Source organism: Centrocercus urophasianus, unplaced genomic scaffold (assembly GCF_019232065.1).
Source record: "Centrocercus urophasianus isolate 14NV4802_14NV808 unplaced genomic scaffold, USGS_Curo_1.0 seq_73, whole genome shotgun sequence".
Taxonomy (NCBI): Eukaryota; Metazoa; Chordata; class Aves; order Galliformes; family Phasianidae; genus Centrocercus; species Centrocercus urophasianus.
Window position 1 is genome coordinate 1086014 of NW_024885344.1, and position 10595 is coordinate 1096608.

The 10595-nt window shown below is 52.8% G+C and overlaps 1 protein-coding gene across 1 annotated transcript in view; it reads left to right on the forward strand.

Moving 5' to 3' along the window:
• Window positions 1-10241: 10241 nt before the first annotated feature.
• The window catches only part of CSNK1E (casein kinase 1 epsilon), a 21212-nt gene continuing 20858 nt past the window's right edge, over window positions 10242-10595 (forward strand). Inside the window, exon 1 of the mRNA XM_042838067.1 lies at window positions 10242-10347. The gene's annotated coding sequence lies outside the window, so the exon portion shown is untranslated. The remainder of the gene's footprint in view (window positions 10348-10595) is intronic.

The window sequence follows — 10595 nt, forward strand, 5'->3', positions numbered from 1 at the left end:
GAGGGGAGGGGAGGGGAGGGGAGGGGAGGGGAAGAAGAAGAAAAATGAATAATGTGCTAATGTGGGAGAGTATTTGGGAGGGAACAGGGATAGTGTAACAAGATTGGTATGGACACAGACATGGCCACCTCAAGAGGAATACCTCCTGGCCACCTCTTGGCTTTTTTCACCTATGACTTGATATGCAGCCATGTTTTTCTACATGTGTTTGTGTCCCACCTTCTCTCCCCACTGCTGATTAAAAATGTCCCTCCCTCCTCCTCCTTCCTCATACTATTATTTATTTATTTTCCCCCAGAGGGAATAAACAGAGGCCAGTATTGACCTGGCTTTCAATATAGCTTTCAGAGCTGGGTGCCTGTCGCTGGTCATGGCAGTGGAAACAAACTAATGGACCGAGAGGAACGGACTCTGCATGTGAGGATGTGAGGACATGGGCAACCAGAACACAGACTGAGCTGGTGGCCCCGAAGAAGGGAGCATGGCTGGACACTGGAGACCCCTCACCAAGGTGCAGCACCCTTTAGAGGTGAGTTGGGATTATGTACCACGACTCTAGTTCCTAAGAGTCTGGTCTGTGAGGAGATGCACTCCATGAGGACATCTAGGGGAGATTTCTCCCACTTTGCCAATGCACAAAGATATGTGTATCCTTCAGTGCATGTGCTTCTGCACCTGCATGCTCCAGTCACAAAGTACTCATGCCTGAATATCCACTGAATGTACCTACATACATATGTCATATATGCAGGCATAAGCCATCCTACGCCACTCAATAAACCATAAACACTCAGTGATGTGCACACAAACTTTGTGCACCAGCAGCACTCATCTCAACAAGTGTATGTACAATTGGATGTTGGGGACTCCTTTACGTGACCCAAGAAAAATCACCAAGAGAGAAGGTTGGATATTAGGAACAATTTCTTCTCAGAAGAAGCGGTGCTGCAGTGGCACAGGATGCCCAGGCAGGTGGTGCAGTCACCATCCCTGGAGGTGTTCCAGAGCCGTGTGGATGTGGCACTGAGGACATGATCAGTGGGCATGGTGGGGACGGGCTGGAGGTTGGACCAGGTGATCTTAGAGGTCCTTGCCAACCTTGATGAATCCACTGTGGAAAGCTGCCACGAGGAAGACTGGACATTGCTAGGTGGGTCTGCAAATCAGCTCTGCAAGCCAGAAATACTGATGGGATTTTGACCAGGGTGCAGCTGTGTATGATATGTGAAGCATCACCTTCCCTGTAGGTGATGCATCTGGTCCAGAGAAGACACCTCCCTTCTGCAGGACCTGATGGACAGAACGACTATGCAGCACTTGTTGAGATTTGGCTTCTGTTGAAAACTATTCCAACATCAGAAATCTAACAGAGAGAGAACGGACTTTTTGCCCTATGAATAGGATCCAGGCACTGGCTCAGATCCGGCACCCCATGACAGCTAACTATACTGCTTTCACTCCTGCCAGCTTCCAACTGAACATTGTCGTTGTTTTTGATGACACTTGAGAGACTTGTTTCATGTTTTATTTTTGGTGACACTTTCAGCCAACCCTTTTGAAAAGAAACCATCATTGGCACCTTTCAGCTCACCCAAAATTTGCTCAGCAAAACATTTTGATACACGCTGCGGCTAAAAATATGTTCAAGGAACATGATAATAAGGGAGAAAATGGGTTTGGATTTCTGTGATCGGGAATTCATGTTGATAACATTTGTGCTTCCAAACAAAAGTGCTTTTTTGCAACCAGCTCGGCTTTGGTGTTGTCCCAGAATGAAGAAGAGTCGGCTGCACGCAGGCGTGTGACCTCTGCTCAGCTTCTACTTCTTCCCAGGCCATTAAGGGCTTGCTCCTGCCCCTGCTAAGTCAATGGGAATTTTGCCATTGCCTGGGGTGAATTGCAGAGCTGGGCCCTAATGGAGCGCCGCTATTGGAAAAGCCCTGCAGCCCCAGCCTTCTGCTGATGCTGGGACAAATGATGTGGGCTGTGCAAGAGGGGGAGAGGTGGAAAAAGGCAGCGTGTGGGGCTGGGGGAGCTGAGCACATTGCTTGGGGGGCACTGGGCAGGCTGGGGGAGAAGCAGCAGGGTGGGCAGGAGACGTGGGGGTCTCTCAGTGCGAGGCTGCGTGGGCTGGCGGCTGAAAACCAGAGGGGCTGAGGTGGGAACGAGCTGCTGGAGGAGCTGTGTCCAGCCCTGGGGACCCGGCTGGGGGCTGCCGCAATCCCGGCCCAACGGTGCGCTGCGGGACCCACGGCCGGGAAACTACGGCACAAGCACGCCGGGGAGCCCGGTCCTTGCCTGTCCTCAGAGCACCACCTAGGGATGGCAGCGAGCCTCGCAGCACTGCCTCCGAGCAACCCGAGCAGCTGCGGGCTCAGCAGGGCTGGGAGTGGGGTGCAGGGATGGGGCGCAGGGATGGCTGCAAGTCTCAGCTGGAGGTCAGGATGGGAATATTTCCCTTTCTGTCCTGCAGACAATGCCAGCTCTGGAGGTACTGATGTGCCCATGGATCTTCAGCCCACAGTAAAGTTCAGGATGGCTGACGGAGGGGTCAGGGATTTTTGTTCTATGCCATCAACTATCAGCTCTGTAAAACCTCAGCAGCTTTCACAGAGTGGCTACTGGCTTTGAAAGCAGTTCAGATATGCACTGACACTTTGATTTCTTCTCTGTGCAAAACTGTGGCAATCTGGGAAGTTGCACAGGAAATACTTGAGTTTAGAGACAGACCATTTGGTTATTGTCCCTTCAGTTGTCACCTCTGCAACACGGCTGGTGCAGATGCTCAACGTATGAGATTTTTCTCCACTTTTCCACTATGCAGCCCCTCAGTGTGGCACACACAATCTACGCTGTAGTAGAGTTGTGCTGCTGTAGCAGCTGCCTTTTTCCTGCTCCAGGCAGTCGTGAACTTGTGTGGAAGTGGAGAAATGCCCCACTGGGATGTGTCCTGGCCAGTACGAAGCACAGCTTGCAGGCAGAGGGTTTGCAGTGCCCTGAGAGTTCTTTTGGCAACCTACCTTTCCATATCCCCTTGGGATATAAGGTAATGACAGCCTGGCTTGCAAACCACACGGAGTCTGTGCTCCTGTGTTTATCTCATTTTCTGGGAAAAAGCAATGAGAGCAGAGCAGTCAATGGGCCATTCACTCTTACTTTGCCTTTGAACACATCCCCTTCAGGAGGAAGCATCCACAGGGAGCAATCCCTCTGCTTTCTGAGCAGCTGTGGCTCCAGGCACACAGTCCTGGAGCTGCCCAAAAGTAGGCAGTGTGGGAAGAGGAAATACATATTGCTAAGTGGAATGATGTGATTTCATTGCCCTGGTGCCTTTGAAGAAATGTGGGATGGACACAAACACCATCCTGAAATAGTCTGTGAGACATTGGATATTTGAGCTTTCAAAGTTTTTTTGGCCTCTGAAATTAGCAGGATTATTTTGGTGCTGGCCCCTGATTTGAAATAGCATGTCTTGAGACTTGGGAGCTGGTAATATCTGGGAATCCCAGTGACAGCACATGGGTAGAGTTGTTTGGATGTCCCAGCACTGCGGTCACTGAAGTTGTCAGCTGGAGGATACGGTGCAGTCGCCAAAGCAGTTGCAACTGAGAGGGCAAGGAGCTTGAAATTGCTACTGGCAAGTGACAAGCTGCCCATCCAGCAGCAGGCTCTCCGTGTCTCTGTGGGTTTGACCTGCCACTTCTGTGCAGTTGGGAAGACTGGGAGCCATAAATCAGAAATAGTTCCTAGAAGAGTCTGCAGCTGCAGTGAAGACATGGTCAGGACGTCATAGCTCCCTGGGAACGTGTATAGCTTCCATTTCATTCAATTGCCACCTGCAGAAGCCCTGGAGGGTCAAGCACAGTGCCCGTTCCCAACAGACACACCTGAGTCTCCAGATCTCCACCAAAACACCCCACCTGGAGCTTCACAGACAGAAACCAGCATGTTCAGAGCACACCCAGGTGCATCAGCCCCCCAAGAGCAATGGCGCAGTGCAAGTTGAACTCCATGCTGGCGCTGGGGCTGTCGGTATTTGGGGTGCTCATCCTGCTCATCACGCTTAAATCACACTGGACTGAAAGCAAGCAATAAAGTGCTTATCCTCGGCCCAGCTGGCCGCATGGGATATGTGGTGAGATGGCCTTTTGTTAGTCGGTGCCCTGTGCCTGGCGCTCGGCTAGAAAGGACAGGCTGTCCCTTCCAGAGAAACCCCTTGCATAAGAATCACAGAGGAGCCGGGCTGAGATGCTGAACAAATCCAGCAGGGCATGCCGGGAAGCTGCATTTTAAGCCATCCTCCCTGCCCTCCCATCTCCCGGCTCGTTGTTTATCTCTCCCATCCCTCCCACAGCAGCACATGAATTACTCTGACTGGGCAAGCTGGTTTCATAACCGCCCGCACCGCCCCCCCAGAGCGCATGGGACTCACTCACACACCGTCGGATCCTCACTCGCCACCAGTTTGCGCTGCCGTGAATCACAGGCTGGCGTCAATGCCGCACTCCCGCCAGCACGGGGGGGATCTTCGCCGTGTGCAGCAGGCTTACATTTCCAACGCTCTCCACGATGCTCTGTGGGCTCACCAGGATGCTGCCCCGTGTGCTTTCCATTCAATACAGCCACACAGGCACTCACCTGGGCAACTTTTTCCCATGTTTGACTCCTCAGGGACAGAAATATTTTCCTATTATCCATACTGGATCTCTCTTCTTTCACCTTATAGAATCAAAGAGTCATTAAGGTTGGAAAAGACCTCTAAGATCACCTAGTACAGCTATCAGCCCATCCCCACCATGCCCACTGACCACGTCCCTCAGTGCCACATCCACACAGCTCCTGAACACCTCCAGGGATGCTGACTGCACCACCTCCCTGGGCAGCCTGTGCTGCTGCAGCACCACTCCTTCTGAGAAGAAATTGTTCCTAAATATCTAATCCAAACCTCCCCTGGCACAACTTGAGGCCATTCCCTCTTGTCCTATCTCTCATTACCCGGGAGAAGAGGCTGACCCCCACCTCACCACAACCTCCTTTCCGGTCACTGTAGAGAGTGATGAGGTCTCCCCCGAGCTATTCTCCAGGCAGAGCAATCTCAGTTCCCTCAGCTGCTCCCCATAAGACTTGTTTTGTCTGATAGGATGTGCCCTTGAACAGATCACTTGGCTCCCCCCCCACACCAGCTTGGTGGGAAAGCGCTCTATCACCTCCTCCCGATCAGTGACACCCATGTGAAACATCAGGTCCTCCAGACCCCCCTTAACCACTGCCTCCTGACAGTCAGCCAGTTTTCTGGGTTTTAGATGGACACAGCTTTCTGTCCATCTAAAAGAGTAAATCAGCCTTCCTTGGACAAAGGAATATGACGGAAGATGGCACTGAAAGCCTGGCTGAGTCCAAAGTAAATGACTTCCACTGCTTTCCCCTCACCCACAGAGCTGGTCATTTTATCACAGATGATCATGTTGGCCAGGTGTGATTTACCTTCACTAAAATCTACACTGACACCCTCTTTGTGTGCCTGGAGATGTATTCCAAGAGCAACTGGTTTGGACCAAATGAGTCTGACCAGCCTGCAGTTCCCAGGATCAACTTCTTGTATTTTTTTGAAGAAGGATGCACTATTTGCCTTCCTCCTGTCTCTGCAGACCTCCTCTGACCTCCATGCTGTACTCAGTCTCTCCTCCAACCAGCTTCCCAAACACAAATCATTTCACAGCCTGGCTGCCTCCTGTCCAATTTCACGTGGTCTGACCTGAAAATCTTCCGACAGGGATGAACATGACTCCTCAGGTCTTTGACCTTTCATTCCTAAGAGAGATTGAGGGCTTGTGCCTCAGAGCTCCAGATCAGGGCTAATTCCCTTCTCCGTGAGCTGCACGTCTTCCCACCAGAGGCTGTGCCCAAAGCCACCCTGATACTGTGCAGAAAGAGAGGCAGCAGCCTGCCTCCAGGACAGTGGGATGGGACTGCCCAAGCCGATGGTTCTGCCACGGGGTCAGAACTGCAGAGACAAGGATCCATTCAGCCCCTTTTCTCTGAAAAACACGAAGGTTGGAGGATGGGGCTACACATCTTCAGACAAGATGCTGCAGATTGAGCTCAGAGTCCCGTCTCTACGCTGTAGCCCTCTGCCCTCACGCAGCCCCAGGGGTACACTCCAATGTTTGTTTGTGTTTTTCCATTTGGTTGTGGCTTTTTTTTTTGTTTTTTTAAACAAAACAGGCCTGTGTGGGTGGCTGACAGAAGTTGGGAATGCCACAAGGATATAAAAAGGTGAGGTATATGGGAAAAAACAATAAAGGCCCTTAATTATAGGTGTGGCCGGGAGCTGCTCCTATTATTAAGGTTGCCGACACTTCCCCTTTTAAGACCCTGTTTTCACTAGCTTATAACTTTGTCAAAGCATCACCAACAGAGCAGAAATTTTTGGTAGTGAGTGATTGCCTCCGCTTGAATCAGGCATGTTTATTTAGTTTGTTCTGGAAATACTGGCCCACCCCTACGTCTGCTGGGCTAGAGGAAGCACACCTGCAGTCTGGCCCAGGGGACGAAAGCTCTGGGTCTTCTTGGGCTTCAAGCAAGGGCTTGGCCTTGGGCAGAAGGACAGTTTTTGTGTCACGGAGGCTTTGTTTTGCCAGCTCAGTGAGACACTGTTCTCTCCCCCGTTGGCGTGGACAAATTATACAGCTTTGCTACAGGCCAGAGGAGGGTTTGTCACAGCTTCTCAGCCTCTGTGAACCTGCTCGACCCTCTAGGTGGTATGACAGTGTGCGGGCTTTCCCCTGGAGGAGCAGGGCTTCCCCAGCGGGGCTTTCTGAGGTACTAACTGCTGCCCTGGGTCAGCACCAGGCTGGGATCTCTGCTGGTCTTCTCTGGTTGGGTCCAGAGATGTTGTGGATGACCCATCCCTTGAGGTGTTCAAGGCCAAGTTGATCTTTGAGGTCCCATCCAACCCAAGCCATTCTATGATTATCTCCTTTGGCCCTGTGTTCCTCACTGCCCCTCTTTTGGCTTCTGGGAAGTCTGTGGGAAGAAAGGCCTGATTTGAATAGGGAGGGGACGAAACCCAAAGGGAAAAGGAACAGGAAAGGGATAGATAATCCAGGGAAAAGCAAATGAGGCAGGGAGTTGGAGAGAATGGGACTGACTGGGCAAGGGGGGGATTGCCTGAGAGCTGTGGGGTGACTTGGGTCAGCAGAGCAGAATGAGAGGAGCCAGACTGCTTGTGGGTGTTCTGGTGGCAGACAGGGCTAATGGAGGCTGAAATAGGGAAAGCTCTGAGCGTTCACCAGGAATAGGGAAGACAGAGGTGTCAACTCGTGTGGCCAGGACCACAGGTTTCTGCAGCATTCAAGCAACAGCTGGTCCTGCGACATGAGCCCAAATGGCATCCAGCATTGTGTCTCACCTCTTACCAGCCCTTGCTGGGACAGCAGGCCACCATTCTCCCTCTTACATCAAAATACAGCTCTCCCATCACTGAGGAATGGCAGCGCCAAGGCTGTCTGCACAGCTGTCCTTCAATGTCCTCACACATATGAGTTATGACAGAGCCTTTAATTACACGGCCACAGATCTATTTTCCATAGGACACCTGCAGCACACAGGTTAGATGGTGCTCTGGGTGAGTGTCATGGTGTCATGGGTGAGTGCCATAAAACCATGACAGTGAGTCTGGGCTGTGTCATGCAGGAATCTCCTTGCAGGGACTCAGCATCATTTACTTTTTATTTTTTGCAAAAGTGTCAAGGAAAAGGAGTGACTCATTGCTGAGACAGTTGTGTGCTGGCCTGGATCATTGCCCCTGCTTTAGGTTTCCTACCTGATGTTGAGAAAGTCACCCACAGCAACCTTTCCAGAGGTAGCTATTAGCTATGTTTTATTTATTTTGGCATTTTGCTTTGTTTCTAGTCTCACACTATCCTGGGATCCTGATGTCTCATTTGCAGCAGTATTTATTGCTCCCTGCTGCACATGAATGGGGACTTAGATTTGACTGTAAAAAAGGCTTTAAAAAGCAGAGCACTCTGGCAAAGCTCACCACTCAGATCAGCATCTCCACATTGCAGGCTGCTTCTGACCTTACCTCCAGGACACTCGGTCTTCCCTAAAATGCTGCACACTCTCTGTGTGAGTATTCCAGGAAGGCAAATCCATGAGAAATCAAAGAGCGTGCCCTGTGAAAAGACCTCAGGAACATTAAGCATTGCTTTTAAAGGAAGGGATGAATATTCTGAAGATAATAAACTGTGAATTAATGCTTTGAATTACAAGGAGAGAACAGACAGCTGACCCTTAAATGATCACTAGCCAACCTGGGCAGGAATCCCAGAACAACAAATGCATGTGGTCTTATACAGTCTGGACCATAATCCATATCCTTCCTCTTTTAGCCCATTTTGGGTCTGAGGATTTTGCAGCGTTAGCGCTGCCCTTCCATAGCATTTTGAGCATGATAAAGTAAATCTTGTGGTTCTCATGACACACTGCTAACCCTGCGCCTCTGTTACGCCAGAGGCAGGAGAGCAGCTGAGGTGCAGCCCAGGGGAAGTTGGGTGAGATGAGCAGAGGCCCTGGCCTGGTGGGAAGTCACTGTAGGGACCCTGGGGGCTGCTGGAGGTCTGCTCTGGTGGATGCATCAAGCTGCAGGTTCCTAGCATGGGCAAGTCTTTGTGAAGATGTGGCTGCAGTCTTTGAAGCAGCACATCCTTCCCTGGATAGCAGATGAAACACGAATCTGCTCACTGCGGGCCAGGCAGAGCTGCCAAACATGATCTGGCAGCACATTGAGGTCTGCCAGGTCACTGGGGCTCAGCTTTCCCTGGGGAGGGCGTCAGTTTACCCATGGTTTTGCTAAGTGCTCCAGCTCCCTGGTCATGGAAAATCATACACCTTTCCAACCACTCCAAGCACCCAGCAGAGCAGGGCAGGGCTTCCGTGAGACTCAGCCCATGGCTGTAGTGTGAGTATCAGGGGCTGCCCAATGATCTTGCGAGAACAGATCCCAAAGGGTCTCCAAGAACTACCCCGTGCAAACCATCCTCTGCTCACACAGCTTCAGCAGCAGCGCTCTCTTCATAGAATCATAAAATCGTTGGGAGATGGAAGGGATCCCTAAAGGCCAGCTAGTCCAACTCTCCTGCTATGCAAAGGAATACCTCCAGCTTGATCAGGGTGCTCAGAGCCCCTCCAACCTGACCTTGTGTGTCTCCAGGGGCAGGATCACCTCCCTCTCCCTGCTGGCCACGCTACTTTGGATGCAGCCCAGGGTATGGTTGGCTTTCTGGGCTGCGAGGGCACAGAGCTGGCTCATGCCCAGCTGCCATCCACCAATACCCCCCAGTCCCTGGCCCAGGCTCCCCAATACGCATCACTCCATAAGAAGAGGTGTAACCAGGCAATGCTTGGAGAGAAGGAGGTGGGTGTTATTAGATCACCCGCTTAGCTGGGCTAACAGAACTAAAAACTTGATTACAATTCAATTAAGGCAATGTTTCTAATTAAAGACGTATTATTTTAAGCCCTAAATGATTAAAATAAAGGCGGCTGAAGTGTCCGTGCACACACTTCATGATTTCACCCCCGAAGGCTGCGTCTCCCCTGGGGACAGCGAGAAGAGGAATGGACGATGTATTCCGGGTTATCCTGATGGCACTTCCATGCAAAAAGCCATCATGGAGGTTCAGTGTGGGCCACACTGCCTGTGTTTGGGGTTGCCTGCTGCCCTCACACCCCAGGATATGACTCCATCCCAACAGAGCCCACCATTCTTGGTGGTGTTGGGCTCCCCAGTGAAGCAAACTGTAGGGCTGCACGCATCGCCATGCACAAAACTCGACTATATCTGAATTTCCAGAGCCAGAGAACACAATTGCGTGAGAAAATGGGATGGCCGTGGGGCTTTCACTCCCCACAGCCGAGCACCGACAGGCGAGAGCACCGAGGGGAGCCCGGCCGCCCCAGAGGAAACGTCCGCGGGGCCAGGCCCGGACCAAAAGAACGGCTGATGGAGGAGCGGTTGTGCCTTTAACGGCGGGCGGGCGGGCGGGAGGAGGAGGAGGAGGGTCGGGGCTGCGCTGGGTGACATCAGTGGGTTTGGCTCCGGGGCTCAATGGAAACTGGGTGAGCGCCGGGCTGTGCCGAGCACACGCCGGCTGGAGGGGACGGCGAGCGGGCGGGAGGCGGCAGGCAGCGCCGCGCCGCGCTGAGCCGAGCGAAGGAGGGACGCGCCGGGCACGGCCGCCGCCAGCCCTCCCCAATCCTCCGTCATCCTCCCCGCCGCGGCCGCCTGGCCTCCTGACAGCCGGCGGAGCAGCAGCCCCACACGGCCCCCTTCCCGCCAGGGTGGGTATGGGGGGCGCCCGCCTCCATCTTGGGGCGCAAACCCCGGGGGAAAGGCGGCCCCTCCGGCTCTTTGTGTGCGCGGAGGGAGGGAGGAAGGGAAGGAAGGAGGGGCGGGGGAGGGGAGGGCAGGGCGCGATGCGCCGGGCCGGGGGGCAGCGGGGACAAAAGGCTCTTTGTGGGGTGCCGAGAGGGGGTCGCTCCCCCCCGCTCCCCTTCTTCCTCCTGCTGTCCCTCGGGGCTCTCCGCTC